At 40.1% G+C, this 26,863-nt stretch overlaps 1 pseudogene; it reads left to right on the top strand.

Moving 5' to 3' along the window:
• LOC132321903 (ATPase family AAA domain-containing protein 2-like) overlaps window positions 1–24,692 on the top strand; it is a 32,908-nt pseudogene extending 8,216 nt beyond the window's left edge.
• Window positions 24,693–26,863: the final 2,171 nt, after the last annotated feature.

Below are 26,863 nucleotides of genomic sequence, written 5' to 3'. Positions count from 1 at the left end.
AGGTGATTATGGAGGTCGTGGCTGAGATTGTATAACTGAAATTCTTTTGTTCTGGAATTGAAGCCAGAATCTCACTCTGAAAATTTTAGACTCTTCAGTCTTGAAGGAGACCAATTATTTTCTTAAAACTGAAGATAATTTAGTTAGAGGGAGAGCCTGTATGGAAGTTCTAGTGGAATTTTTTTTAATCACTCAAATACTGATTCTGGTTTCTCTTTGCAATCAGTTAATGTTTCTGTATGAAACTATCATTAAACAAGAAAAATACTAAATGAAATTATAGATGATAAATGGCAAGAGTAATGACAAAGGGGGTTTGGGTCCTGTAAGCAGCTGAAGCATGGAGAACGCTGTCTCTTGCTAGATATGAGAACTTTGTTTAGCATCCCTGAAAGCAGACAGTTATGGAAGGAAGGGTTTCTGAAGCCAGATTTTTAAATCAGTTAAAAAGGTTTATGTTTCACGGAGTGGGTACATAATGCTAAGTGAAACTCTATTTGTGTGTGAGAGAGAGAGATTGGACAAAATGCGTCATTTGTTCATGAAATTTATTTGCAAATTAGTTAAACATTTTCCCTTCCTAAAAAAAATTGAATTTTGCTGTCATAAGGAAAATCATGTAGTGTACTTTGAAATCAGATTCATAAGGAGTACACTGATCTGGAAACTTAATAGATCTCAAAGTAAATTCTGAGATACAATTCATTTAAATTTTGATATCACTTAGTCTGTACTTCAATTTTTTTTGCTTGTTTGTTTAAATGTTTGCAGACGGAGACACACAGTCCACAACAGGGATTCCACATCCTCTTCCTCATCTGATGACGAAGAGCATTTGGAGAGGCGTAGGAAGTGCAGCCGTAACAGAGATTCAAAAAGGTTAATGAAATTGGAGCGTAGGGGAGGGAGAAATCTACTTGGGAGGAGTCTGCACCTGTCTAACCGTGAACTGTTATCCTCTTCATCTTGTATAGTTTCTAAATTGTGGCAATATTTAATCGTATCTCTTGGTACTGACGACTGTAACTGGACTCTCTAAAATTGGATTTTTAGAATTGATTTTTAATAAGCAATTTGATTTCTAGGTGGGAATGGGGGGAGGAACTCTTTTATGTAATTTTTAAATGTAAAACTACTGCTCCTGTGCTTTACAGTAGTTCATTCCGAAAGAAAACCATCGTAACAGAAAATGTTATAAATAGAGGAAATGACGGTGCTCTTATTACTTAACAATTGGTCTAGAAAAACTATTTTGATAACAATCTAAGAAACAGGTTTTCAGCCCAGTGTCTTTCAGACATGTGTGTCTTCTGGCACACGCATCCCAAAGTCCTTGGGAAGGACCAGCAGTGGTGGGCAGCCTTTATAATGTTAATCCGCACTGAAATAAGTATCCCCTTGGGCTGTAACTTTTTGAATGTAGAAGCAAAAAATCTTTGAAAGATGTCACTGTGTTTTGGGGGGTTCTTTCATCACACAAATCGAGGTCAGTTCACAGTCTCCACATAGGGAATAACTTGTTTGAAGCTTGCATTCATGTATGTGCTGTGTTGACTGGTGTGGCTATTCGTAACTGCTAAGAGTTGTTAAAGTAAACCCAGTTTAATGCCTGCAGTGACCTTTTTCCTTTATTTACTCACAGACATTAAATAGAAAACAATTTGAACAAGTATTTAACTATTTAGGAAGTTTAAGCTCATTTGTAAGGTTTTCTGCATTCACTTGCCATTGTTATAAAAGCAAAAACTTTCTAGCTGCATCCTAAGTTAGAAAGCGCTTTTCTCTTTCTTCTTAATTCAAATCAGGTGTCTTCCACTAAACTTTCGGAAAGATGATTTGAAGGGAATTCACAAGGATCGAATGAAAATTGGAGCAAGTCTGGCTGACGTTGATCCAATGCAAACAGATTGTTCAGTAAGTATTTTTAGTTCATTGTGTCAGTGAGATGTTTCCAGTGCTTATGAAAGCTTTCAATAACGTGCTGTCTACAGCTACCTTGGTTTACAGTTTTCTCTCAAGCAGTTTGAAAATTGCCCAGAGCATTTCCTTTGTGCTGACATACAATTTCTGATGGAACTTTATCAAGGTTGCAGCTTTCTTTAACATATAAAATGTGTTCTTTTGAATTTATCTTTAGGTACGGTTTAATGGTGTGGGTGGTCTTTCTGACCACATTTCAGCTTTAAAAGAGATGGTCGTTTTTCCTTTGCTTTACCCAGAAGTCTTTGAGAGATTCAAAATTCAACCTCCAAGGTAACAGACATTGTTTCATAGAATCATAGAATGGTTTGGGTTGGAAGGGACCTTAAAGATCATCCAGTTCCAACCCTCTTCCATGGGCAGGGACACCTTCCACTAGAGCAGGTTGCTCAAAGCCCCATACAACCTGGCCTTGAACACTTCCAGGGTTGGGGCGTCCACAGCTTCTCTGGGCAACCTGTTCCAGTGCCTCACCAGCCACATGGTGAAGAATTTCTTCCTTATAGCTGATCTCAATCCACCCTCTTTCAGTTTTAAAGCCATTACCCCTTGTCCTGTCACTACATGCCCTTGCAAAAAGTCCCTCTCCAGCTTTCCTGTAGGCCCCTTTCGGGTACTGGAAGGCTGCTCTAAGGTCTCCCCGGAGCCTTCACTTCTCCAGGCTGAACAATGCCAACTCTCTCAGCCTGTCTTCATAGGAGAGGTGCTCCAGCCCTCTGATCATCTTTGTGGCCCTCCTCTGGACTTGCGCCAACAGGTCCCTGTCCTTACGTGGGGGGCCCCAGAGCTGAACGCAGTACTCCAGGTGGGGTCTCATGAGAGTGAAGTAGAGGGGAAGAATCACCTCCCTCGACCTGCTGGTCACCCATTTTCATGAGAATATTCAACTGAGGTATCAATATGTTTCCATGCTTCAAAATTTTCAGGAGTGTTGATGGGGTTTTTTAGCAGTAGTAAAAAGTAATTTCTTAAAAATGGATAGAACCCAGAATATATGTAGGTTCGAAGATGTACTGTGTGGGGAGAATATACTTTGAAAGTGTCTTGCTTTTAAAAGGCAGGGTTGGAGTGTTTTTGTTTTGAGTTCTACGTACAAGTCAACTTCATTAGTTTATAAGCAGGAAGAAGGAATTACCTACTGGTAGTCAACTGTAATTTGTTTCTTGGAAGTCCTGTTGTCTCTCCCACCGACTCTCTTTTTTTCAAGTGCTCAAGTATCAATTTTACAATTGATAGGACTTGCAACTAGAACCTTGCAGCGTTTGTTGTACTTAGTTATGAAATGAAATTATTAGAGATTTAATTGTTAGCTTTACATATTCTTGGTCAGCAAAACTCAATCATGGTATATTGAAATAGGACTTTTAATCCTTTGCTTTCAGTAACTTTAAAAGTATTACAAAGAACGACAGCAAAATCTGTGTTTTGCTTCTTTATTCATTTAAATTCTTTTTGAAACAGCAGTGTATTGGCTTTTCTAGCTGATGGCTATATTTATCTGGAAATGCAGAATACCATCCCAGCTTTAGACTTCCTCCTCGTTTATCATTAGCAATGGGAGACCAAGTCCACTAACTTAAAGCTTTTTATGGGAGAATTAAATGCTTTACTATCAAATCTTGCCTTTTGTGAAAACAAGAATGAATGTGCCGTGTATCATTGAAGAATGAACTGGTGATTCATAAGTTAGCCCAGTCTTAGATTCTGTGCTGAAGTTTGTTCTTGTTTGGCTCCACTGTGCTGTAACCACCCCTGTTAGTTTGTCAGCAGTTTTGGAAGTGTTGTTCTGGGACACTACGATCATTTCTCAAGATTCTGTACATCTGCATGATCCTCTTTATTCATGTTGTTTACTGCCTTGTTGAGTTGTGTAGGAACACAAAACTTCCATCTGGTTTGACTTTTCTCACGCTTCAGCTGTTACCGCTCTCTTACACGTGAAGTGTAAGCTAGAGAGAAGAGTTGTGTGTTGTAGGGATGAGGGTTGTAATAGGTACTTTGCCATGATGTTTTTTTCTTATGTGAATCTTTGGTATTTTTAATTGCAGAGGCTGTCTCTTCTATGGCCCTCCAGGGACTGGGAAGACACTGGTTGCTCGTGCACTTGCTAATGAATGTAGCCAAGGTGACAGGAGAATAGCCTTTTTTATGAGAAAAGGTGCCGACTGCCTGAGTAAATGGGCGGGGGAATCTGAACGACAGCTTCGTTTATTGTTTGATCAGGTAAAGTGGAAATGTGCCACGTGTTCTGTCCGAGTTGTAACTGTAGTTTTCTGTGGTCAATATTTTTAAGAACTCACTCTTTTTTGGGTTTTGTCAGTTCCTTCCACTGAAACGGGATTGTCAGTGTTTCTTTTTTCAGTGGGTTTTTTAGGGGCTTGAAATCTTGAGGTGTATTGGGAAAGATTAATAAAGCAAATGAGAGAACCTCACAAAGTAACACACCCCCCCTCAAAAAAACATCAAACAGCCACAAAGAAGGTTTCAAGAGGCAAGAGACGGTGGCTTTAGATCAGAGGGAAACAGATGCAGGCTGCAAGCATGGTCATTTAAATTCATAACAGAAGCTTGCTTCCAGAACCTCTAATTGAATTAAGTCCTGGCTCTGTTCTCGGTGGTTGCCAAATAGCTGTAAAAACTACTGGTATGATTTGTTTCCTGTCACCCAGTCTCAGCGGGTTGACATAGCTGCTGTCTTCTGTTACTCGTGCCACTTACTCCGTTAGCTCCATTAGTAGAGATCCCTGATGCTAGTTGGAAAAATCTAGCTCCAGTGACTTTCCAACCATGACATTTCTCTCTTTAAAATTGTGCTGGTTTACTTATGTCAGTATTCCTGTGTTTTCATTCTAGGCCTACCAGATGCGACCTTCAATTATTTTCTTTGATGAGATAGATGGTCTTGCTCCTGTGCGGTCCTGTGAACAAGACGAAATCCATAGGTAGTACATTTTTTGTACCTACATAGAAGCTGCTAGATCTTTGTGAAAAGAAGACCACAACCTATTTAACTTCATGTGACACATTCATTTGTCCTGAAAACTAGTAATTCAATGCTACTAAACTTCAGATGGTTTTTAAACAATAATTGAAAACAATTCACTAAGCTTGATAGCAGCACAAGACCTGTGTTACCTTGTCTGTTTCTTTATGTCTTAAAACGAGTCTTTCAGTAAGGAGCATCTCATCAATAAAAGCTTGTCCTTTTTGAGTGGTCATTGGAGAAGGTCATGTAAAACGTAACAAAATTTACTAAACCAGTGAATGAAAATTATATTTTTCTGTTAGCTCTATTGTATCAACACTTCTGGCACTTATGGATGGGTTAGACAGCAGAGGAGAGATTGTGGTAATTGGAGCCACCAACAGGCTGGATTCTATAGATCCTGCTTTACGAAGACCCGGACGGTTTGATCGAGAGTTCCTCTTCAGCCTGCCAAATAAAGAGGTCAGAACTTAAACTCAACCCTAATGCTAATGTGGCAAAGTCCCTCTTTGTAACAAAATCACATAACAGTGCAGTATCACGGAGCAGTTAAAGTCGAAATCAGTGTTGTACAACTTGGACAAAAGAGGGATGTCTGGAGAGAGCTGCGTTGTGCTGTGGAGGGCAGATCTGGTACTGAATATATATGACTAAGATGATTTCAACAAGTAGGTAGTTCTAGAATTAATTTTGGTTTCACTGTGACCAGCCAAGAAAAGGGGATGCTGCTAGTCACTGAAATGTTTAAGTAAGGATCAATGTCTGAATTAGCTATAAATTACTGCTATCTCATCTGGAAAATGACAGAAATGGTGTGCACGCAAGAATTCCTTTCTGCTAACAACAACTTTTACCAAGGCTGGTGCTGGAGCAACTTAAGATTTTTCATTCCCAAAGCGGTTCATGTTTGCTTACTTATTTAATCCAGTTAGGCACTTTCACCCTGAAGCACTCTTGCTCTCAGTTCTTGGTTTATGAATGGATAGTGGACGTACCTGTGTTGGACTGTTCCCAGGCTGGGTATCCTGGGAGTTACCTATAAGTATTTGGGGATCTGACATTCTTACTGGTACTCGTTAACAGCGACTTGGACAAAGATGTGAAGTACACTGCACAGGTGCAGGGCTTGGGAAGCTTCTAGTTCAATGGCAATAGCTAAGCAATGAAAAAATAGGTATATAGCAACAAAAACATATTGGGGGACGATAGTGTGCAAAACTGGAACCCTGTTTTTGTGGTTTTTCTCTGGCTACCGCTGATATTGCTTTTTCTTTTAGTAGCACTTTTTGGAAAAAGGATAAAATGCTTATTGGAGTGAAGGCTAATAAAAGTGCACTGAGCAGTGTAGTTAACACACACATTTGCCTCCAGTTTCTATCTGCTTTCAGGAACAGGAGAGGAGGTGCCATGAAACGGATATAATACACGGTTCCCTACTGTGGAAGAATTCTAGAAATCTGCCATAATTAATCTGTGTACCAGGAAATACTTAAATGAAAGTCTTGCTAAGATCAGACACGAAGACAGGCAACATTTGACATTTTCTGGATCAATGACAGGCGTTTGAGTCATAATTATTGTTCTTCGTAGTAACTGTAGCAATTTGAAAGGTAGTGCTAGGACTGTCTTCCTTGAATGAACTGGCAGAAAACCAAATTTGATGAACTAATGAGCCTGTCATCATGAGATTTTGCTGAATTGGAGAGAAAAAGTATTTTTATTAATGTGAGGTGGTTTTGTGTTTTGTTTTTTATTTTTAAGAGAAAACTTAGGACAAACCAAAATGCAACCATTTTGTTTCCAGGCTAGAAAAGATATTTTCAAGATTCACACACGAGACTGGACCCCTAAGCCACTGGACATGTTTCTTGAAGAGCTAGCTGAAAAATGTGTTGGTAAGTTTGAAAACAAAGTCAGTCACTGCACGTGACTGAGTCCTAAGGAATCCGAGCTTGTACCAGGCAGCACCCGAGCTCTTGTGCCTTGCTGCAGCGTGAGGCAGCTGACACGCCTTGGGAGCAAACAAAGTTAGATGCTTCTTTTCTTGTCATTTTCTTCTTGTCTCTCAGAACATTAAATAGCTTTGGGGCATCTTCCTCAGGACTAAAGTTCTGATTAGGAGGCCGCTTCATAAGCGCAGGGTATCAAGCTGTGAGCCACATAACAAAACTTCTCTGCAGTTCGGTAACGCTTTGGATTATCTCTTAGCCTGTTAATTTTTAGCTGCATACAAAGTCTTTCAGTGTTGCACTTTGGAAACCTTGGCCTTGACTTCTGTGTTGCCTGAGACTGACATAACATTTGATTCTTGTTTTGTTTATTAGGATACTGTGGTGCTGATATTAAATGCTTATGTGCTGAAGCTGCCCTCTGTGCTCTGCGCCGCCGCTATCCTCAAATATACAAAAGCAGTGAGAAACTGCAGTTAGATATTGCTTCTATTAAAATAACAGCGAAGGATTTTGTCATGGCTATGCAGAAGACTGTTCCAGCTTCACGGAGGGCTGTGGCTTCACCTGGGCGAGCACTATCACCTATTTCAAAACCACTGCTTGAAAACACACTAGCAAGAATTTTACAAGCCTTGCAGAGAGTATTTCCCCACGCAGAGCTTGCTCTAAAGAAGGACCAACAGCAAGGTATAACAATAGTAGCCGCTTCTTTAAACTTCTGCCAAAGCAAAAACTTCTGATTTGTGCAATCAACATACAGAAACCTCTCAGCCATAATGACAGTAGGATTTTATAATATGCACATGCACGCCTTTATTTCAGGAATATCGTGCATAGTTTTTATTCTGGATTCTAAACTGAAGTGCTGGATGGGAGCTGTGAATGACTCGCAATACATGGGAGAGAACTACGCGTTCTCTCCTAGAGCACCCTGTTTCTGACAGTAGCTAATATCGTGTTTATCATTCGTAGAGATGGATTTAAGGTTTAATGTGTGAGGCACCTCTTTCAAAATAAATGTTTAAATGGGGGGAGAGGGCATTTTTACATGAATGCTTCTAATTCCTGTGAAGAATGTCGGAACCACAATACAAGTATAAGTGGTTTAAGCTAAATAGTGTTACAGCTATCGTGATTTTTAACCATAGTCTCTTAATTTGAATGTTTGTGGATCACACTGTACGCCTGCACATGAGATCAGAATGTTTCAGTAACGTATACTCTGGGGCTTGGCTTGCATAGCGTATGTGAGCTCACACTCCTGACTGCATCAACCCTGACCAAGTTGTCTGTCGGTTGGTGACAGCAAATAAATCGATAAACTCGCTGCACTCCTGATTAACGGAGATCCATGAATAGTTAGTTATTATCCTAATCCCTGGAGAATATCCTACCAGTATTACTCCCAGTAGAGCTGGTAGATTGTTTGCATTGGTGAAAGAGGCAGAAACCCACCAACAATATAAAAGCAGAGAGGCTAAGGGATTGGTAATTGCATCCCGTCTCCGTTGTCGGCCTTTCATGATCTCTTCCTTCGGGGATCTTTGAGGAGCCTTATTTAGAAGATGTGTTGGTCTGTATATTCTGACTCACTAGTCCTAGACAAAGGGAAGTCTGTGGCCACCACGTTCACTTAATTTCCCCACATCCAGTGGGGGAACCTGCTCCAGAAGGAAGTGGCCTTGTTGGGTTTTTCAGGTGTCTAGGAACTACAGAAGTTCCTAATCATCTTTATTCTAAGGAAGAAACCTCCTGTTGTTTTCACCAACAGAGAGAGAATACCTTATGCAAATCATGCGATGTAGGACAGCTTTGTAGAGACTTGTGCAATCTCCTTAGATCTGTGGTAGGATAAACTCTTCAGAAAATAACATTCTGCATGTGCCCTCAAATGAAGAAATACAATATAAGGGGTCTCCAGCACTGATTTAGAAGCTGTATTAATGTGAGAGCGAGATATGGACTATTCAGGAAAGTTAACAAACCTCTCTTGTCTTTCAGACAGTTTAAATCATATTTTAAGAAATTATGCGATTGACAGTGATGAGGAATCACCATCAATCTTTGAAGATAAGCCAACTCCTAAAATGCCTGGCAGACAAAAGGAAAAATTCCTCAATTTTAGCAGGTACATATTTGTCCCTTTATGTTTGCATTATTCAGATGACCGTGTCTGTAAACAGTTTTGGTGTGAGGGGTGGTAGATGAAGAAGTAGAGGGGAGGGGTGTGGGGGGGTGATCAATATTTGCAAGAAGTAAGCGTGAAGATCCAGCTGGGTACTGAGGTTCTAATGGAGTACACTGCCATAACCCATCAAACTGAATGGCCCAGCCCTCTTTTCCTAAGTCAAAGTGGTCCACAGACTATTAGAATGTGTTGATTTAATCCATGGCATTCCTTGAAAGACTCAAGACCAAAGAAACGTGCTGCCTGTCCTTTTAGCTAAAAAAACCCTACAGATTCGTGTAGACATCTTTTGCCCTTCTAATTTCCAAGATTGTTAAACCAGCAGCGAATTATGTAGCAGAAACAGAACTGAGAAATGGTTTGTTAAAACACTGTGAGAAAAACTTAAACAATGTCTGCATTTTGTACCTTTAACCGACTAAGTTTATGTTAACTTTTTAACATTTTAATGTGGAAGTCATATAAGCTGACAGTTAAAAAAACAGATTATTGTCGTCACTGGTGGGTCAGTTATTTTTCTCACTTTCTATTGCTGCGCTGTCCAGAAAATCTTCTGACCTGCTGAGCTTGGTTAGGTCTCTAGATCTTTGTCTTCAGCCAGCAAAGGTACAATAGTATTGTGGTGGAAAAAAACGAATGCTCTTCACAAATGTGTTTCATGCTAGTAAAGCAGGATTACTAGGAAATTAATAGACAATTCAAAGATGAAACATTAGAATGACTGAATAAAATAAATATACATCTTAATACATATTGAGTGTACTGCTGTAATTTAACCAGTCCATTTGTGTACTTCTTCAGATACAGCTAATGTGTTTCAGTGCCCACGTTAATTTTTTTCTAGAAATGTTGTTCTACTCCTTCCTTCCCACTATGTCCAGTAACTATGGCCAAATTTCAGCTAAACTAGACAGATGTAGAGATCTCACAGCTACTTAAACTCAAGACCTACTGAAAATCAGTGTCTACGGGCAGTGAGGAGATCCAGATTGGCATGTGCTGAGAGATAGAGTTGTTATTCTCCCCCATATCGGGTTACTGATGAGTTGTCACACGTGTATTTGGCTGGACAGTCCCCCTGTATGATTTAAGAGCCGTTACTTAACCCAGCCAAAGGAACAGCAGACATGCTGGGGATTGGCAGGATTTCTTAAGGGAGGTATGGTACAAGGTTTTTAAAAAGAAAATGGGCTTTGACAGTGTTCCTGATCACAGACCAGCTTATTATTTGCTGGAACATGGAGAGTATTTACCGAAAGGGAAAAAAAAAAGAAAGAAAGGTGTATAGGAAAAAACCTTATCATCTGTGTGCCTATTCATCACCTCATTTTTAAACTTGTTTTCTTCTTCCTGTTCTAGAAATGCTTATTACCAGCCAACATCTTGCAGGCCACGGTTCTTACTAGTTGGAGAGCCAGGATACGGGCAAGCTTCTCATTTGGCACCTGCAGTAATACATGCCCTGGAAAAGTTTCCAGTCTATACACTAGACCTATCTGTTTTGTTTGTTAGCATCACATCATCGGAAGAAACATGTGCACAGGTACCTTTTTTTCTCTTTAATCTCATAGGATTCATGAACTGTATATAAACTAGTAAAGTAAGCAAAATTCATTGTTAATGGAGGTGGCCTGGTTTGAATGTGCTGTTATGTTTACTTCTGTCTGAAAAGCCACTTTTCTGCTAGATCAAATGATACCAAATGAGGATGTTACATGTGGCCGTATCTTTCATTCCAAAGGAATGGAAAGTGAGGATGTTGCTAGCAGCTTGGGAAGCTGGGAGGTGCTGCTAATAAACCCCTCTTTATAGCAAGAAGTCCTCCCCATCTCGGTGGGATCCAGAAAGTTGTTTTCATTGCTGCTTAAGAATCTGTGCTCCCAGTAGATGGCTCTGCAGCAGCCTGACTGCCTGTCATGCACTTTTTGTAACCTTCATTTTCATTATATTTGTAAGGCAATCAAGCTTTTGGGGAAAAGAAGTGTTTCTTTTCTTATATATACATATACAGCTTGTACTGCTGCAGTATATGCAGTAAAAGCGTTAAAATTCATGGAACACTTATGTTTGTTTTTCTTATACTATAAATTAAATATAAGCAGATTTAGTGCTGTTTTCCTTTTTACTTTTAGGCAGGAAATCTGTTTCGTTGTTTGACATCACTGTATTAAAATATTTTCACCTTTAGTAGCAGCATTTGAGAGCTCTACAAGTAAGGATGGACATGTTACATGACTGGATACTCATTTGTCACATAAGAGGAACAATTCCTTTTGTGTTATGTGATGGTTGCACCTGCGGTCATATAACTAGCATGTCTAGTCACTGCCCGGATATACCACGTGCACTTCCCATCTTGTGACAGGAACTCCCTGAATATTGATAATCTGAAAGGGTGCACGGAGAAATTTGTCATGTGAAAGGACTGTTGCCGCTTCCCTCATGTGGTAGATGCACGTCCTCTTCTGTGATCGAGGTACCATCTGTAGGCAATGGCTTGTGGTCTTCCAAAGCACGTAATCTGGTCTGATTGATAATGAGAGGCTGTGAGTGATTTAGCTATTCAGGCAGCTATTCAGACTGGTCACCTCTTATAAAATGTACGTGAAGTTATGAATTGTAACCAGGCTTCTTTCACAGTGTCAGCCCTCATCTTTTCACATAGGTCTTTGCTTGTTCAAACTGTGCTTCAGAGTGACTTGGATATGTGCGCACCCTGAATTGAAAATGGTGCAGTCAGAGTCGTGTAGTGATTTACCCAGGCTAATACATCTTGCTCAAGGGTTAGTCTTGTTTTTTCAGGCACACCACCACAGCAGCTGAGTTGTAAGGCTCTTTAGGCATTACCTTACACCTAAGTAGTTTTGAAATCAGGCAGAGATTCAGGTCAGTTTCTGTCTGTGTAGCAATGTCCATATTTGAGTAAAGTGAAAATTTTACCTTATTGTTAAGGAGTTGTTCTTTTGTTGGATTGTTTTGATGTTTTGGCTGCATGTGCTCCTATTTCATAAGACAGTTTGACTGACGCGTAGTTATTTATTAGCCTGTTCTACATGGTTTAGTTTTCTTATCCAAGCTTTCATTTTACCAGTTGATGCGAGAAGCACAAAGAACAGCACCAAGTATCATTTATATTCCACATATCCATTTGTGGTGGGAGGCTGCTGGAGCTACATTGAGAGCTACTTTTACAACACTACTGCAGAACATTCCAGCATTTGCTCCAGTTTTGCTGCTTGCAACATCTGATGTGTGTCATGCAGATCTCCCAGAAGAGGTATTTCTGTTGATACTTTTCTTACTTTTTTTAGTCAGTTTTTTGTTAATTTATAAATCCTTTAAACATTGGAGTACTGTGCACTCTTAAGCAAATTCATACTGTTATTACTCAGGCACCCTAACCAGGTCTCTTAAAATTTGCTTAGACAAAACAATGCTTGAAAGCATTTGCCTAAAGTGTTTTCTGAGTAAAGAGCTTGACTTTGACCCAACTTTTTCCCCCTTCTCACACACTCATGCTCATTAGACAGACATAAACATTTACTTCAGACAATAATTCCAGTGACTTCAAGATTGTTAGGTATGTACTTAGGCAAGAATATACGGTGCTTGAAATGTACATGGGAAAAAGATACTTTTACTGAAAAGTGAAAGATAGTTTTACAGAGAAAGTATGATGGTCACACTCTTAATGATGGAATGTAATTTCAAATTTAAATTCTTTATTAAAAATTTCAATTTCTTTCTTCATATCGGTGAAAGCTTTACAAATCAGAAAGCTAAGTTCCAACTTCTGTTTAAGTAACTTGGAAATCTATTTTTAGTTGTATTTCTTAACAAATTCAGTAAGAGTATATGCTTAGCTTTCTAGGTATCTGAGAGTGTGCATTAAAGGAAGGTGTTCAAAATGTGAATATGCTGCTCTGATTATTTTGTCTCATTTACTGGGGGGGAGAGAGGGGGTTGCCTAGATGTGTTTATCATCAAATGCTTTGAAAGGGCTTAACTTTCTACAGAAATTCTTCTACGGTTAATAAATTCTTTCTAAAATAAGTATTGAAATTCCTTCCATACTTTCTGGTAGTAGAGATTGAAAAATGGAGTAAAACTTGGAAGTGTGCAGCTTTAGACACCTCATTTAAATTAATTTTAAAAAAACCCACAGCACCTTACCAAAAAAGCCCACACTTGTCTCCTGAATCCTGCCTGTTCCTTCTATAGCTGCCATAAAGATTCAAACTAAAGGACAGCAAGGCAGGTAAATACAAAATAAGCAGTCTAGGAGGTGCTGAATGTCAGCACTTTATCAGTGTATCATAGGGTCCCTTCATTGAGCTTTAACTCTAGAGGTGTTCCTTAGAGAAGATACTTTAATTTGCCATGCTAACCTATGAAAATCCAGCCTTTTAAGGCCAAGAAGACACCTTTTCACAGTTTGTCTTATCAAGGTGATTATTCAGTTTAATTTGGAAAGGCACTCATCTTTTTGGAACAGAACATGAATTTGTGTGACCTTACATCTGAAATATCTTTTCTCCTCGTGCTTTAGATAAAAGAATTGTTTATCAATGATGATGAAGTGTTCAAAATCCAGTTGCCTAATGAGGAAGAAAGAAGAACATTTTTTGAGGACTTAATTGTAAATCAAACTGCTAAACCTCCTGCATCAAAAACTAAGACAGGTGAGGATATTCTACATAGAAAACTTTGCTAACTGTAAGTTAACAGCTCTACAGCATTTGCTTTGGTGGTAATTTTCTATCAATAATTTTTCATAGGCTTGTATTTGAGTACCGTAAATTGACTAAAAGTTTCTGATTCTTTTAAGCTTGGCAGTACTTGGAAGTACTGCCTGTAGCACCACCGCCTAAGCCTCCACAGCTGACAGAGGAAGAAATAAGACAGCTGGAGGAGCAGGAGGAGGATATATTGCGTGAACTTAGGATTTTCTTAAGGGATGTGACTCGTAGACTTGCCGGTGACAGACGTTTCAGAGCATTTACAAAGCGTGCCGACCCAGAGGAGGTAAATTAGTGTTGATCTGTAATACCATTTTATCTGTGTGTGTTCATAATTTCTGCATGTTTATATTTCTCAGAGTTTGTGTGCTCTTTATAGGAAGGTTTGTCTTTGTTTTTAGGACCGTACTATTCTGATTTTTCAAGAAGCAGGAAGTTTGCTTTTACTTTTGCTGACTCCTTGAGGCCCTCAAATGTCTGTTATTTGAGTTTCACTGAAAGCCCCGGGTTCCTTCTGCAATGCCTTCAGAACTTTAGAATATTTCAGTTGGAAGGGACCTATAACGATCATCTAGAGCGACTGCCAGTTAGACCAACTGCCAGTTAGACCGACTGCCAACACAGTTCACTCATGAAAAGGCTTTGACATGTAGGCATGTTACAGCACTGAAAAGCAGAGAGATCTCTTTCTTTATAATTATAAACAGTATCTATAGGACTGTTTTAATAAAGCCTAAAGCTCTTTAATTGACTGTCAGTAGTTTCTGTGAGAACAGGAGTAAGAACAGCAGTTTTTAAAATAAATTCTAAGATTCTATTCTCTGTTTCGTCTGGGGCTCCTCCGTATAAGATCAACCATAAGGGCTGTGTGGTTTCTTCTTCCTCCCATACACTTCTGTCTTTTTTTTTTCTCATGTAATGTATTGAATAAGTCTAAGCCAGGGGCATATACTTGGAAGTCAGCTGTCGTTTTAATAGAGCTTTGCATTTCAGCAAAGTCCTGTTCCCCTAAACATCCACTGACTTGTCTTTCCCTTTACTTCTAGTTTCTGAGATGTAAATAACCTAAACAAACCTAGATGTCCTCATCTCTACTAGTCATTAGGCTCCTTTTATGGTCTGAGTAAAGAAATTGGCACCTCTCGGTCCAGTTATCTCATGCAAAAGTAGATGCCTAGGACAGATACTTCAAAGGTGCATTCCTGCACCTTTTTCTTCCCGCCAACAACAAAGAGAATCTCGGGTGACTCTACTGAGAAAGCTTTCTTTGCTGTGATTTTCTGAAGCGAAGTGAAATGAATCCCACTCTGGGTGTCTCCTCCCTTCTCTGCCCCACACGTGCTTCTGACCTCCCTGCTTCTTATTTTTCCCTCTTCTGGTCTGTCTCTTCAAAGCCAGTTGAAATAGCCCTTCTATTTTCAAGCAACTAACTGGTTAATTTCCATATCTTTGGATGTGTCATAAATATTTGGGGTTTTGAAGAAGTCCTTTATTTTACGTTATTAAAATAATTAATGTTGGTAGATACCGTGTTAAATCTCTGAACACGCATATTTCATTTGTAGGTACCTGATTATGACGCAGTCATTAAACAGCCCATGGACCTTTCGGCAGTTCTCTCGAAGATTGACTTGCACCAGTACCTAACTGCAGGAGATTTTCTAAAAGACATCGATCTAATCTGCAGCAATGCTTTACAGTACAACCCAGATAAAGACCCTGGAGGTAAGAATGTGTTTTGATCCCTAATTTGGAAAAATTAAAAATGTATAAATTGATAAACGTCGTCTGTGGACAGTAGACTTGGGATTCGATCATTTTAAATATCCACAGAGAGCATTTCTTGCCAGGTTGTAAATGTTGGAGCATTAAACTACTTGGACAAGAAATTGTGATAGAAGTGTTGATCAGTAACTAGTGCTTTTGCTTTAATGATTAACTTTTATGTTGTTATGCTGAAAATATTCACTGAGATAACCCTTCAGAACCTATCTATGAAAAGAGCAAAATCTTTCGATAAGTAATCAAAATAAAGGATTTCATCGGCTGGTAGAAAAGACTCAGTTCTGACTGTAAAATTTCAGATCGTCTCATTAGGCACAGAGCTTGTGCTTTGAGAGATACTGCATATGCCATCGTGAGAGAGGAAATGGATGAAGATTTTGAACAATGCTGTGAAGAAATTCAAGAATCTCGCAAGAAAAGAGGTATGGTTTTTGACGCTAATGATTTTAAGACTTGTCTCGGTATTTGTAACCAACAATGCAAGACACAATTCTTTGCTATCTGTTCTTTATTGCAAGGTTGTAGCTCTTCAAAGTATGCTCCGCCTTACTACCGTGTAATGCCAAAGCAGAACTATGTTCCTGGCTGTGAGAAAACAGACCCAAAGTGTAACGAAAAGATGAAGATGCCAGCAGCGCCTGTAGATTCCAGTACACCGTGCTCTGAAGGCAAGTTGCATTTTATTCAGACTTTCTTGGAGAAGGTGCTAAAGTCACTGATACCTTCTCTGGTTTTGTGACATAACAGGTTTCTGTGATGCCTGGTTCTTTGTGCCAGAGGCGTTCAGTGTTTTTAATTTGCTCCAAAACGTGAGATAAATCCAGAGGTCATTCATTCGATATAGTTATGAAGTTCAAGTACAGTGGATGGTTTACATTGTAAGACACTGGACTTGATGACCCAACTGATGTTTAACGGCTCCTAAATTGCTCTCTCTTGAAGTCAAAAATGTTGTACATGGCAGTTTCTGAATACTCAACTAGCTTTTAGTTATGAGAAACAGTATTTTTCCCTTCCCTGCCCTCAAATGCTAAAATCTATGCCACCTCTTAGTGTGATTTCCAACTGAAGGGGGAAAGGGCAGAAAAATAGGGGAGCAATAATAATAGATATGTAAAGGAAAGACAATTATTTCCCCACTTTTCCTGTGAAAAGGACATGAAAGAACAAAGGGACTTGGGTCTCTCGGCTAAAACGCATGACATGGTGTGAACTTTCCTGGTCTCCATAACAGGACTAGGAATTTTGCCATTGACTTCACCCATGCGCTTTGTGCAGTACTCCGTCGATACAAAGAACGGTGGGTTTTTCTGGAAGGCAAAAATGCTAAGTTTGTTTTAAACAAGGTTAACAGAAAGCGTGTGAGGTGTAAGTCTTCACAGGCAAATTTTTCTCCAGCAAATATTCCCTTAAAATTGTCTCTTTAACTCTGCCCAACATGTGTTTAGCTTCTGAAGTTTACAGCTTTATAACCGATTTGAAGAAGGGCTCGTCTCCAAATGCTTTTCTGTTCATCTATATTAGTTCACGTAGTAAGACAGTAAGCAACTTCACCTAATAACCTTGCTTTCTGGTAATACTTCCTATCTAAAGTAAGAATTTTCTGCTCATAAAATCTTGAAGCTGATGGTTTTGTGAGTGAAATTCTGTAGCTGGCTTTTTAAAATCTAATAGCAAATTGACCTCATTAACTTGCAACTCTTTCTCTAGACATATGTAGGGAGACAGACAATGTTACCTGAGCTCCTTTGATAATTTTCCTTGTAAGTCAAGTAAGATGAGGATGCTGGATTTTGAAGGAAGAACTGTTCTGGTAATGTTTTGGCTTACTTTTTCTGATATCTCTTTGTAGAGATGTCAAAAAGGAAACGCAGAAAGAACAAAGCGTCTTCAAGTATCGCAGCAAAGAGGAGGAAATTTTAGTTCAATAAAGAGAATAAAGTTCCAGAAGACCAAAATGAAGTAGAGAGTGCGGAAGAGTCTCCAGAAGAACATGTTTCTAACATGGATTGCACGGAAGTTGAGTCCACACAGGATTCTTCTATGGAAGAAAATGGAAGCGTACTTCAAGAACGACAGAAAAATGGGCATGAAAATAAATGTGGGTCAGAAAACGAAAGAGAGAGGGTTCTCCTTGTGGCTAAATCTGCTTCTGAAAAGAAGAGTGTCATGCTTTCTGAACATTCAGACCTAAGAGGGGACAGTGAAATGCCAGATTGCCAAATAGCAGAAAGTTCTGAAGACGGAGATTCAAATGGTAAGTGAAAGGTCAAACAGGTCCTTTAGCTCCTTTTTCTTCCTGAGGAGGATTACACTGTTTATTAGGTTTTAGCCTTCTTTAATTCCATTCTGCTGTTTCTGTTGCATCTCTCTAAAATCAGCACACAGTGTTTCTTGCATAATCGTGCTGCCCCTCTAGTTATAGTAGCCAAACTCATGTTTTTCTGCAGCTGCTGTTCTTTTGATTCTGAAGTTTGTTTCTCCAAATGGTACCTAATTGAAAAACAGTCATTGACTTTCTTTTATTGTATGAGTATTGTTCCACTAAGGAGCAGCGTAAGTTAAAAAGCTGTACTTCAAGCAATGTGGACCCAGAGTCACATGTGGAAAAGAAGACTTCTGTCCTAATGTTTGCAATGCAGGATGTGTTTCCTAACCTAAATTACTTTGGAGTTTTACCCTGCAGTGCTGTAATGGCAACGTGACTCTATTTTTTTTCCTGTTTTTACCCTGCCTTTTTCTCTAGTGCTTTTCTGTGTGCCTGAATTTCTAATTTTTATGGAGCACTGGCTTTTGCCAGAAAGAAAGTAAAAGTCAAGCATTTCTCAGTGAAAAAATGGTAATGGGTCTGTCTCTGTCATTGCAGAGAGAGACTGTATTCCAGGCACAGGACACTTCACTGATACTGTATTCCCGATAAACAGAAATCCTTGGCACCGCAGGCCGGTGGCCGCCGGCGTCTCCTCGCCCTTCGGCCAGGCGAGGTGCCGGTGCGCAGCGGTTGCGCAGGTTGGGAGTTCTCGGGTGGCAGGGACGCCCTCACAGCCCGCTCCTTCGCCGCCAAACTTCGGCTCCGCGCTAGACCGTCCCGCCACGCACCCAGATGGTTTTTAAAGACAGCGTCGTCTCTAGCCCCGTGAAGGGTTTTTCTCCGACGCCAGCCCCGAGTTTCTCTCAGGCGCCCTGAGCTGTCGCTGAGGGAGGACATGGCCGCAGGGTCCAGAGCCCCAAACCAGGGGCGAGTGAGCACAAAGTGACGGCTCTGAGGGAAAAACCCCACACCACACCACCCCCCCCCCCCCTTTTTTTTTTGTTTAGTTACAGAACTTGGAGAACGGGGACCTTTTCCTTTAGTACATAACCTAGCTATTGAGGCAATATTTAGTTTTGACTCCCGCTGCCTACTTGTCAAAAACGTTGCGTTTCTACATACTATTTCTTTGATCGCTGCTTGCCGTTTTGGTTCAGACACTAGAATACGACTGTTTCCCTGAGGAAGAAAAATAAAGGTGTGCCTTGTGGGAACCGTTAACAGTTGGTCATGGAAGCTCAAGATACACAGAGCTACAATTTTTTTTAAAAACTGTATAGGTACAGTATCCTGTCGAGACTACTGCCAGGAAAGAGTTTGGTCAAAGCTTTGAAAAGCAAAAGATTTGATCGCAGGAATGTTTCTGGTTCCTCGTTTCCACACTGTCACTCCTGTTCAGTTTTTCAAACAGTCATCTTGGGGAACGTGGTCAGCAAACCACCCCCACAGTCCCATCGAAAATGGCTGTCAGCAGTCAAGGTGGAGATCAAGTTGAGGAAAATTACGTTAATTCCTTTATTACCTTTCCAATGTAATACGTTACATTAAAATGTAAATTTTCAATATAATTTTTCATCCTCCTGTGCTTGCCTTGGCCACATAACCAATACACCTAGAGTGGGGTGTAGCTAGCTACACCTAGCTCATGTACAGTTCTTATTTTAAAGTCTTAAGGCTCATGCTGTTTTTCAAGTGTAAGATTGTTAATGATCAAAATTATTCTGTGCTTAAAATAGAGCAGACAAAACCCCCCAAAAAGGTGATTCATTTTTTATTAACACCCATCCAAACAATACAGATAAAAGAAAAAATTCTGCATAGTACACAGATGTTGGCACAAACACACTAGAAAGAACCAAACAAAGGAAACTAAAACATGCGTAAGAAACTAAGCACGGAGGGATTGCACAGTTAGGCATTCAGTGTCACCAGACGTTGTGTGTGTGAGGTGACATAACAGCAATGTATCATGCCACATACTTTATCACAGCTGATATAAACTATTCTCATAAACTTACACTTTGCCTATCCTCAATTTTTTAAAAAATTAACAGAGACATTTTCTCTGCTGGTTTGAAGAGGCATACATCTTCAAAACGGGGTACTGCTTTGCTTTTACTTAAACATACTTATCACTAACAATATATTCACTTTTATGTAATAAACAGATGTAATTCTCCCCAGGTAACTAGAAAACTATTTACAGTTAAATTCAACTACAAGCCACCTGACCTGTAACTAACAATTTATATTAAAATGCAATTCTCTGGTATCAAGAAGATTGTCATTATTAGAAGCAAGACTCAACTTTACCTTAGAAAGTTACAGTAGTACATCTTGCTTTGTTTCAAGTTAGGTTTTTTTGACAGGCAAACATATGCCATAGCAAAAGTTCTTATGTTTGTGGAAAGAGCGTTTCTCCCACATACTTTCTTTAGGTTGTTAATTCTATGAAAGCCACTTGAGGTGCCATCAGGTAATTAAAAAAAATTACCTCTGAACTGCATTAAGAGGTTTCTAAAGGATTTACTTTTCATATACCAAAATGAGATTTGGTTTAAAACCTTTATGTAATATGCAATTGACTATACAGCACCACAAGCTACTTCAGAAAAATGTATTCCCACAAGCTGGAAAACGATGGTAAAAGTGTATCAAGTTTTCAATTGTTTCCTTTTAAAGAGAGGTACTGAAATTATCTGGGAGATGTTCGTATCTGCAGCATTCCAAAGGCAATCACAGCAGTATGTCACATAAAAATATGTATATAGGAGACAAATATGAAATAAAAGCAGTTGAAGGACTTTATTTCAGCTTTCTTAAATTTTAAGGTATATTTGTTTCATGTATGTATAAATATATATGTAGAAGTAATCTTTATTGAATTATGCACAGGTAACAGCATGCAATGAAAAGAAAACATGAGAGTAGAAGTCGAGTACGCTGAAATCAAGTATCACTGAGCATAACTGAAGGCTGTAATTTCTTTCTTCATTTCCTAATAAGAAAAAAAGACAAACTAGCAGTCAGCATAAATATAAGTTTAAGAGCCCTGTTTATTTCTTCATAAAAAGAATGAAGAATCTGTACATACATACAATTGTCAGTAATATTTAGCAAATACATGTGCTACCACCACCACAACGTCTTTCTATACCCACTAGCTTCAAACGCATCCTTATGCATCCAAAACAGAGAGTAGGCTAGCGAGACTGTATGGCTCTGTATCAAGAGACTATGGATCTGTATCAACAGTGGTTTCAACAATTAGAAAGAGGAGACAGTTCCTGAAAAGCCACAACTAAAAGCTGGAAATGTTGTTTTCTGCACTCTGAATAATGACTTGTCGAAGTCTCTCTCTTCATACAGTAGAGCTTGCTCCTGACTGACCTACACAGTCACTCGGAATAGGAGATTTTTTTTTTTGTTAAAGCTAAAGGTAGAAGTAGAAAACAAAGAAATCAAGTCCCTTTTAATTTAAGCATTAAAAGTTAAGTCACAAAAGCTCACAAGCCCTGAGATAACAAATAAATCCCTTCTCATGCTAAAACACATCGTTATCCTAGATGAGAGAAGGGCGCATTTTTCAGGAATGGCCTCCCTGAAGCCAAATAATCCTCACTGTTGCACAATGGGAACAGAGCATCTGTTCTAACTCTTCATCAGACCTGGAAGAAGAGATCGAGATGACCAGGGCTGAAAAGAAGAGGCTTCCCCTTTTTTAAGGCAGACTGAGAGGCATAAAAAATTTTATCTATTCTCAGGCACAAGCGTCTCAAAGACAAATGGATTCAAGGATATTGAATCTGAAGACTGAATATCCAACCTATCTAAATTGACTCAATACTGGGAATGCCTGACTGGGACCACAGGTGCTTCTGGAAGATTTCTGCTGAGTTCTGACAACTCAGAAATCTTCTCTTACAGGAAGAGATCACAGAATCTCACTCATTAGCATGAAACTGTCATAGGCAGAAATCTCCCCTATGTCAAATTAAAGATCATAGAATCGTTTAGGTTGGAAAAGACCTTTAAGACCATCAAGTCCAACCGTTGACCTAACACTGCTAAGTCCACCACTAAACCATGTCCCTAAGCGCCTTGTCCACATGTCCTTTAAATACTTGCAGGGATGGTGCCTCAGCCACCTCCCTGGGCAGCCTGTTCCAGTGTCTGACAACCTTTTCAGTGAAGAAGTTTTTCCTAATATCCAATCTAAACCTCCCCTGGTGCAACTCGAGGTCATTTCCTCTTGTCCTGTCACTTGTCACTTGGGAGAAGAGACCAGCACCCACCTCCCTGCAACTACCTGAAAAGAGGTTGTAGAGAGCAATAAGGTCTCCCCTGAGCCTCCTCCAGGCTAAAAAACCCCAGCTCTCTCAGCTGCTCCTCATAAGACTCGAGATGCTCGAGCCATGCTAGTTAAAAAGGGATTCTGGTGAGACTACAGAAAAACCTCAACGTCTTGTTATATTTCATACTTAATTTCTTTTCAAGAATAGAATGACTACTATACCAAGTATTACCATGTCTGACTGCCTGTAAGGGGAGAAAGAGGAAGCAACAGACTGTGAAAAGCACCCTCCTTTCATAGCCCCCCACACCTAAAAAGGTTCTGGAGAAGGACTGTTTGCAGACTGAAGTTTACTGCTTTGAGAGAGCTGTGTGGATGGACCCATTGTCTTCAAGTTGAAGCCTTTTCCTGCTGAAACTGCCAACAATTATGCCAAATACAACAATGGTTTTGCAATATGGATAAATGTCTTCCAGACTGAAATGAAAAAGTCTTGTGACACAGGCGACTAAGCAGTAAAGAGTAATGCTAAATAAGCATGATGTCCAGCGTGCACGCATACATATGCATAACACACACATGCATAACAGTGGTAGAAAGTGCTATAAGACAAAAAAATTTACCTTCACTAATTCGGTTTTGTCGTAATCTTCCCGATGTTGGTAAATGCACTGACTAAGAACAGCATATAGTTTTACCAAGTGAAATACATTGAAGTTCTTGGTTATCACAGTGACAAAATGCAAGAGTTGCTGAAGAAAAAAATGGGAACTACAAGTTTAGAATAGCGCAAGATCCTTTGAATAGGCTCTTTAGGTTTTCAGAAGCTAAACAATAACAATGCAACAAAGTGCCATCTTACTTTCTTATAATTTTAAATAAAATATGAGTGACACTTCAGAGAACAGATTAAATATCTTGCAAGATTTAACTGGAGAAAATGAGTTAATTTTTCATACTTCAGAAAAAAGGAAGGCTTACCTTTCAGACAATATTTTATTACTAATCAATCTATCACATCAACTATCATAATTGCGAATCAACTGCTTCCAGAACAGCCGGGAATGACACAATCCACTTTGTCGTAGAGTTGCTGCCGCAGCAAAGCCACTGTAGCATTTCATTAGAGAAACTGTTGCTGCAATGCAGGGCACCGTAAAATGGACCTTTGGAAGGCGGGCTACAGGTCTTCTAGATACAGCTGTCCCAGCTGGAAACAGAAGCATCCTTAGGTGCTCACCTTTGCCCATTAGCTGAACGTGTACTGTGCCTACAACTCTGAACACACTGCTCAAGTGTCTAAAGCAGACCAGGAAGCAAAGTTAGATCACTTAGCTCCTACCTTTAAACTGAAGAGTGGATAAACTAGCAGAGTGACTCTGCCTGGAGCAGATTACTAATCTCTCACACAGTCGTTTCTGTTACCAAAGACGTAAATGTGATAATCTCTGGGAAAACAGCAGTAACAAGCTAGTGGCAGCACCTTCTTCCCCTGCTGCGCTGTTCAGCATCTGTGTTGTGTGAGGCTGTGTAGCTTAAAAGAGCAGCCACACCAAATGAAAATATTACTGCCTCACAAGTGCCCGTCATCAAACTCTGCCTCCCTCAGATCAGCTAGCACAAAATTTGAGTATTCCCCTCAACTTCACTCTATACAACGTGCAGTTAAGACGCACAAAAACCATGCAGTGTGCTTTCAGCTGCTGCAAACAGAAAAGGTAGGATGTGACAGAGGTGTATGGTCAACATCCCATGTGAAACTATTTCTCATTGCTGCCACATAGATGATGGCATGCTCTTCTGTATGTTCATAAAGTTCTAGGACTGTTACCGAGCCAAGAAACAAACAACAACAACAAAAAACCCAAACAAAACCAAGCAGTTACATTTTGGAGGTTCACCTAGCTTATTCGCTGCCGGTGAGTTCCAAAGAGGTTAAAAAGCTGTACTTCAAGCAATGTGGACCCAGAGTCACATGTGGAAAAGAAGACTTCTGTCCTAATGTTTGCAATGCAGGATGTGTTTCCTAACCTAAATTACTTTGGAGTTTTACCGTGCAGTGCTGTAATGGCAACGTGACTCTACTTTTTTTTCCTGTTTTTACCCTGCCTTTTTCTCTAGTGCTTTTCTGTGTGCCTGAATTTCTAATTTTTATGGAGCACTGGCTTTTGCCAGAAAGAAAGTAAAAGTCAAGCATTTCTCAGTGAAAAAATGGTAATGGGTCTGCCTCTGTCATTGCAGAGAGAGACTGTATTCCAGGCACAGGACACTTCACTGATACTGTATTCCCGATAAACAGAAATCCTGACTTAAGAAATTTTTGTCATGCCAGATTCGTGGGCACACCATATGACTCGTGAGAGATGTTCTCGGGTAGAAGAACAAGAAGTGATAGGAGTTGAGAAATCAAAGGAAATTCTCACACAGCCAGTGATTGTGGATGACTGTGAGCTCAAAGTAAGTCTAACTTTACTTATGTTCATACTGAAGTAGGACGTTTTCTTGCTACATGTACAGTTGTAAATTAAGTCATTTGTTAACCAATGCCAATTAAAACAATTTATGGGAAGGATACATGTGGAGGAATGGCTTAGTAACAAGGGACATGATCTGATTCCCATGAGCAACCCAGTCTCTGATGAGAGGGAAGGCTCAGAGGAAACCGTTCACTGTCCTTGAAAGCCTGTTGTGATAAGAGACAGTGGAATGGTAAACAAGAAGAAGGAGCTACATCCGCGAAGAGGAGAAGTGCTCTTGTGCGTGCACAAGAGCACTGTACCAATCTCACTCGCCGCCTTGACGCGTGAACAGAGGCTGTAAGCCAATCATACAACTGTTGCGGACGCGTGTTCTTGGCATCTGTCTATATATACTCTAAGCTTGAATAAAGGGGAGAACGACTATACTCATATTGAGATTCCATCGTTACTCCCACTCCGACAGCTGAGGATTCCTGGTACACAGATGGAAGTAGCTTTGTTCGACAAGGTGTCCGCAGAGCAGGGTATGCAATAACCACCGTGAATCAGGTAATAGAATCCGCAGCCCTTGCCCCAAATACTTTGGCACAAAAAGCAGAAATAATCGCTTTAACCCGAGTGTTGGAGCTAGCCAAAGACAAAAAGATTAATATCTGGACGGACTCCAAATACGCTCTTGGGGTAGTCCATGCCCATGGAGCCATGTGGAAAGAAAGAGGACTCCTATCCACCCAAGGGAAACATATAAAACATGCTGAAGAAATTCTTAGGCTCCTGGAAGCAGTACAGCAACCTGAAAAAGTGGCTATCATACAATGCAAGGCTCATCAGAAAGGAGATACCGCTCAAGAGTTGGGCAATGCTATGGCAGACCGAGAAGCCAAAAGAGCAGCTGAGAAAGGTGAATTAGAGGTGCAGTCATTGGTTCCAGATGGTAAAATACAAATTGATTGTGAACCCAGGTATTCCAAAGAAGATCAGAAATTAGTTGAAGACATAGGGGGAGAAGTAGAGAAAGGTAAGTGGGCAAAGACTACGCAGGGCAAAATAATAATCCCATTTGTGTTATTGTGGGCCATATTTATAGCAGAACACAGGAAATCCCACTGGGGAGCTGAGGCATTGTATAAACATTTGAGTCAGCGTATAGTTGCCCGAAACCTCTACACCACTGTTAAACAAGTGACACAGCAGTGTGAAATATGTTTGAAAAATAATCCTAAGGTAAGCCCTAAAGTCCAACTTGGACAGATAGGGAAAGGAAAACTATCCAGGGCAGTGGTGGCAAATTGATTTCTCAGAACTTCCAAGAAAAGGGGGGTCTCGATATCTGCTGGTTCTAACAGACACCTTTTCAGGCTGGCCAGAAGCATTCCCTTGCTGAACTAATAAGGCTAGAGAAGTAACTAAAGCACTATTACAAGAAATAATACCGAGATTTGGAATTCCTGCAACAATCTCCTCAGATAGAGGACCACATTTCATTGCAAAAATTGTTCAGCAAGTTAGTAAACTCTTGGGAATAGATTGGCAGTTACATACCCCATATAGGCCACAAGCAAGTGGTCAAGTGGAGAAGATGAACCACTTAATTAAGTTACAGATTGTAAAATTGGGCAGGAGGAGGCTGGATTGCCACAATCTCTGGCACTCCTGAGAATTAGAACTAAGCCCAGAACTAAAGAGGAGTTGAGCCCTTTTGAAATACTGTACGGGAGGCCCTATATTGTACAGGCAGGAATATCAACTCAGACTGGAGATGAGATGTTATCTGATTATATTGTAAACCTGCAAAAACAACCTCGGGAGACAGAGAAACTTGTCTTAGGAACCAGAGCCCGAGGTCTTGATGGGCCGGTGCATAATATTAAGCCTGGTGATTATGTGTATGTGAAGTCCTTTACAGATTCACCTCTGAAACCGAAATGGGAAGGCCCCTTCCAGGTGCTGCTGACATCCCATACAGCGATCAAGATTAAAGAGCAGACCTCGTGGGTGCATCACACCAGAGTGAAGAAAGGCCCTAAGCCACGATGGGAATCGACACCTATGGGAGCATTGAAGCTTCGCATTCAAAAGCGATGATATGGATTCTTATGACTCTGCTGAACTGTAACCACTGTTGGGAGTGGCCTTGGACAGACGCTT

The sequence above is a fragment of the Gavia stellata genome, unplaced genomic scaffold (assembly GCF_030936135.1).
Source record: "Gavia stellata isolate bGavSte3 unplaced genomic scaffold, bGavSte3.hap2 HAP2_SCAFFOLD_83, whole genome shotgun sequence".
Taxonomy (NCBI): Eukaryota; Metazoa; Chordata; class Aves; order Gaviiformes; family Gaviidae; genus Gavia; species Gavia stellata.
Note: the sequence above shows the minus strand (reverse complement) of the source record. Positions and strands in the feature narration are given on the sequence as shown.